Here is a 6,000-nt window from a genome sequence, read left to right as displayed (position 1 = left end):
CTTATAGAGGGATTAATATGCAAAATTCAAAGAAAACTGACCTTCAATGGCCCTGCACAGCACATATATATTTGACGTTCAGACAACTTTCCAAGAGTAGCACAACTTTGTACTTGGTATATTTTCTTTATGAAGCACATCTCAATCGCAATATCTAGCTCTTGTTTTTGCGAACAGACAAAAATAAGTGTTCTTAGCTTAGCAGCCTAGGCGTAACGCGCCTAGAAGACTTCAAAGGGTTTCGCCCACACAACGTACAAAACATAGTAAAAACGTGACGTCTAATGACGTGCGTTTCCCTATGGTTGAACATAGTTAATGCCAGATAGTTAACTAGGGAACGGCTTCGGGCGCGTGGTCCAGAAAAGATAAAAGGGGAGGGGCTGCTCGGGTGCAGTATCGTGTTATCAACAAAGGGGTACAAGGGTAGCTAAAAAACGGGGGCCTGCATGAGGGTCCTGGTAACAGTAACAATGATGGTAAGCTCTCCCATTGGTCAGGGAGAGTAGGGAACGAGAGGGTAACCATGCAGTTGCCAGGCTTCACTCTCAAGCTGTTTACATAACTGTAAAGTGCATGGCCTCTCGGTTCTCAGAAACCCCACCCACCCACCACCTCAGTTGTCCCATGAGTAGGAGTAATGTTGTCTACTATACTTACCTCATGGACCAGTGCTGGAGGCATATTTAGTCGTACGTATGGGCAAGATCCTGCTTCTCAGTTTAGAGGGTTTAGTATAGGCCCTGGAAAATTATGCTCCTTTTTCTGCCTATTATACTTTTGAGCAGTGCCCCAAATTCAGCCTATTATGCCCGTCGAAAGAACCCATTATGCCCCACATTGACGTCATAAATAATCTTTTTTCAGCAGTAGTAACAACTCTTGTATTCTGGTATTGTACATTTCAATACAACAAGAGATAATTTCATTCAATTCATATATAACTGAAGACTGAAGATTCTTCTAGATGTAAAAGAGGCATTTAAAAGAGTTAAACACGTTCAGCAGCACGTTGCATTTGCACCAAACTGACCAAATTCAAAATTTTAACCCTATTATGCCTCTATTATGCCAGCATAATGACCTAACCTATTATGCCCCAAATTATGCCGGCATAATTTGCCAGGGCCTAGGGTTTAGGCTGTCAGGCATCCTACAATTAGGCCATCCAAGTATATTTTCGCAATGGATGGAGGGGAAAAATAGGGCCAGTATATTCTAGGCCATTAGATACAATTATTTTCAGGAAATGTAAGTGATGCTATATGACAGCAGGATTTATAGGTGGCAGGATCTGCATGCCTACTGGCACGCCCCCCACAATCGGAGCCACGTGGAGCTATCCACATGGTTTTGTGTGTCTTAGAAAGTATATCAGATCAGTGAAACTAGTTAGCGCGGATTTAATTTTTGTGGAATAGCGCCTTTTTGCTGCAATATTAAATTCGCAGTTTATGCCTAATCCGCAAAAACCACGAACATTTATACCCTCGAAATATACCCGCTATATACGGTATACGATAGTGTGTTTGTGTGTGTACGCTATTTCAGCTGCTCAAGGATCAATGAAGTGCAAGTAAGAGTTTCTATAGGGTTCTAAGCTGCTCAGTGCCATTGTCACTATAGTATAAACTCTCGGTAATCTGGTCACCCTTGGGACAGTGCAGCTTGGTTAGAATAGCGAGGTGGCTGTATTTCAGAAAATAGGGCCGCGGCTAAAAAACGATCTTACCTCGAATCTATTAATGACTATAATTTTGCTGTTCTGTGTCTCGAGGATTAAGAAAAAATAAATCATTCTGCTCTCTATTTAAGTGTAATCCACACCCAAAATGTCATATCCGGCCGTAACAAACGTATAGCATAAAATTACATTGAAAACCTATACGGAATAGCGAGTGGCCACATTTCAGGGCGAGTTTTGTGCAGTAAACATCTATAACTAGCATTCCGTGCCAAACCAAATGGCCGGCATATTGAGGTGGCCGTATACACTTCAGAGAGCTGTATTCTATTAGTGGTTAATTCTGTATAAAGGTTAATGATATTCATAAAGTGTCATGAGACGATGGGTACTCTCCCGGGACAGTCCCACTCTCGATCCTGGGGACATCTTATGCATGACTATAATTATGTTTATGCTCTATCTGTATGTACCTCCCATGATGTTTGTTTGGCAAACAGTATACTTTCTCAAATTAATATAGCATGCAGATTGCATCAACTTATTAGAAACAGACACTCACACAAAACCATTGCGACCTTCATATCTGCATTTTTATTATACAGACAGACAAACAGACAAAGAAACTAACCAATGACTACTATTTTTACCTGGGGCCGCCTACGCGCCTCGGATTGCATTGTGTGTATATAATTATACCGACTATAATTATTAGCTATTATAGGTACTTCCCCCGGGATAGTCCCTCTCTGCTGGAGATATCTTGTGACTACATGTCATGATTCTTATTATATGCAGGTGTCGCCTACGTCTTTATCCCATGGCCATGAATTTATTGTGCTGAATCATGCAGTACATGTGTGAATCTCACTCAATGGGATATCAAGTGATGTTTCTTTGTACAGTGAGTATATATATTTAGACTACATTACATCATCTGTAATTGATCTGATTGGCTAAAAACAGTAGATTACATGGAAGCATAATCTACAAGAAGGTACTTATTCTACAGGAAATGGGCGCATATTCTACAGGAAGTGGACACATATTCTACAGGAAATGGACGCATATTCTATAGGAAGTGACAAATAATTTGCAGGAAGTTCTCAAAAGTTGAAATGAAATTTTTAGTGAAAGTGACAAGAAGATGACAAAAACATTATAAAAACACAGAATGCAATAGTTTGTTCAGTCAATATCCATTCTTTCCATGTCCACTGTTGCTTTGTATTGCTTTTTCCAGTTGGGCATGGGCAAGGGGGGCCAGGAAGCATCAAAAACACTTTAGCAGTCGCTTGACACTTTCTATAGAGTTTTTTAAGGTTCCATGCCGGTCCAGTCTGCTCTATACCCCCTCCACTCCACCACAGAGCTTCATTCTTCTTCTTGTAGTGTTGCAGTCAGTTCTAGCATAGTTCTAGGTTCTTTTTACTTGTCTGTTCTTTCCAGTATCTTCAAGAAGCGTTTCATAAGCTTTACTAAGTTTTTTCATTGTTTTGAAGCCGTCTTCTTATCTTTTTCTGTCAACTGGTGTCTCTCACAGCTCTCCAGCTCGTCCAGCTCGCACAAATTCAATTTCTGTTGCTACGCACTAAACCTGGCTTTTTATAACCACGCCTCGCGCATGCGCAATGAAGTCCAAGTTAGATAGACCACACCCACTCGTAGAATATGTGTCTTAGTAACCACCTTGGTTACGGTTAGATTCCCTCGGCTTTGCGCCTCGGGCTAACCGCAACCGCGGAGGTTACATAGACGCATATTCTACTCTTAGGTGTAGTCTATCCTATACATATACTTGCATGTGCATTAAGTTCCTGCTGCATGCATGTATGTAAATTTGGTTTGAAGCATTATTGTACCTAGAATATGTCATAATGGTAGAGCGCAGGATGCATGCATGTATATAATAAGTGTATCTAGAAAGGAAAAAACTGCAGAAAAATTCACGTGATGCATTGAGGCCATGCACACATCACAGTACGCATGCATACATGCTAGATACACTTATTATATACATGCATGCATCCTGCGCTCTACCATTATGACATATTCTCACCAACATTGAGCCACATAATGGAATTGTAGCTATTTTATAATTAGTCATCTGTTTGCACTTGCTTTGGTTGAAATATAGAGTAGATTGTGCAGACCAGGCTTGTAAATATAATATATATGCAATTAACTATTAATAATTATAGCAGATTTGTATATGAATATTCATTTAGGTGAAGTCGTGGATTGATGGCAACTTCATGCATGCATGCCCCTGGTGAGGATGCAGTGACCACACCCACTCTCTCTGTTTCCCATTTCTCACTACGCACCAACACCCCCTCCGTATTACTTGGACCCTGCTCATGCCGAGCGGCTATGCTAATGATTAAACAAAGAACTCTTTTTTCTGTGGCATATGTTTGTATAATAGGCTGTATGTGTACGTATATACGTACGCCTTCTTCGTGTTGGTCCTGCAGCAGCAAAATAATGTCAGTTGCACATACAATACCACACATAATAGAATTGTACAAAATAAGCGTATAGTAATAGCTATAGTTGTATACCATGCATGGATATCAAGGATTTGTACTACCGAGGGCAGTGCACAGCCCAAGGGTATACACATATACAACTGCATGCACGAGGTAGTACAATAACAATATACATGCATGCAGTGAGCTGTTTGCAGGTGAGCAAACTCAGAATATATACAGACAGACAAACAGACAAAGAAACTAACCAATGACTACTATTTTTACCTGGGGCCGCCTATGCGCCTCGGATTGCATTGTGTGCATAATTATACCGACTATAATTATTAGCTATATAGGTACTTCCCCCGGGATAGTCCCTCTCTGCTGGAGATATCTTGTGACTATACATGTCATGATTCTTGCAGATGACGCCTACGTCTTTATGCATGGCCATGAATCATGCAGTACATGTGTGAATCTCACTCAATTGGATATCAAATGATGTTTCTTTGTACAGTGAGTATATATATACTTGCATGTGCATTAAGTTCCTGTTGCATGTATGTAAATTTGGTTTGAAGCATTATTGTACATGTACATAGAATATGTCATAATGGTAGAGCGCAGGATGCATGCATGTATATAATAAGTGTATCTATAGAAAGGAAAAAACACGTGATGCATTGAGACTATAATGCGTACTACATTGTCAAGTGAAGTAATCTACCGTACGGGTAGAACATTTCGAGGGTGTAAATTTTCGTGCAATTCAATATTCTGTCTTATTTGGAAAATTTCGCGGGTAGTAAATTTCGTGGAGTTAGGGTGTGTCACTATCTCGCATGCGTAAACAAAGCCTTTCGCGGGTTTTAATTTTCGTGTTCTGCAGCCACCCATGAAAAACGCGAAATTAAAAACACCTCGAAATTTTCTACCCGTATACGGTATAAATAGTCGTCACTTTTAATGGGTGCATGTTATATAAGGCATAAGAGAGCCACACATCATGGTACTTGTATAATGGAACAGAGGGCATGCATGCATGCATACACCAACATTGAGCCACATAATGGAATTGTAGCTATTTTATAATTATTAGTCATCTGTTTGCACTTGCTTTAATTGGTTGAAATAGAGTAGATTGTTCAGACCAGGCTTGTAAATATAATATGTATGCAACTATAGCAGATTTGTACATTTAGGTGAAGTCGTGGATTGATGGCAACTCCATGCATGCCCCTGGTGAGGATGCAGTGACCACACCCACTCTCTCTGTTGCCATCTCCCACTACGCACCAACACCCCTCTGTATTACTTGGACCCTGCTCATGCCGAGCGGCTATGCTAATAATTAAACAAAGAAATCTTTTTTCTGTGGCATATGTTTGTATAGGCTGTATGCATGTGTACGTATACGTACGCCTTCTTCGTGTTGGTCCTGCAGCAGCAAAATAATTATGTCAGTTGCACATACAATACCACACATAATAGAATCGTACAAAATAAGCGTATAAGTAATAGTTGTACCATGGATATCAAGGGTGTATTGGATTTGTACTACCTCGTGCAGTTCTATGTATTCCCCGAGGGCACAGCCCAAGGGAACACATACAACTGCCCTCGGTAGTACAATGACAATACACACGCAGATATCCATGGTACAGGTAGCTTGTACTATGAACACGTATTGATTGGAAGCAATTAGAAGCTGTTATCCAACCCATTTACAACTGAGTAGTAGTAAACACTCTTTGATCCCTGCTGTGCATGCACTGTGCACATTCACACATTGGTTCTTTCGTTCCCTACGCACCCACTTAAGATGCGGTCTGATAGTGACGT

This window comes from Halichondria panicea, chromosome 3, assembly GCF_963675165.1.
Source record: "Halichondria panicea chromosome 3, odHalPani1.1, whole genome shotgun sequence".
In the NCBI taxonomy this organism is placed as follows: Eukaryota; Metazoa; Porifera; class Demospongiae; order Suberitida; family Halichondriidae; genus Halichondria; species Halichondria panicea.
Note: the sequence above shows the minus strand (reverse complement) of the source record.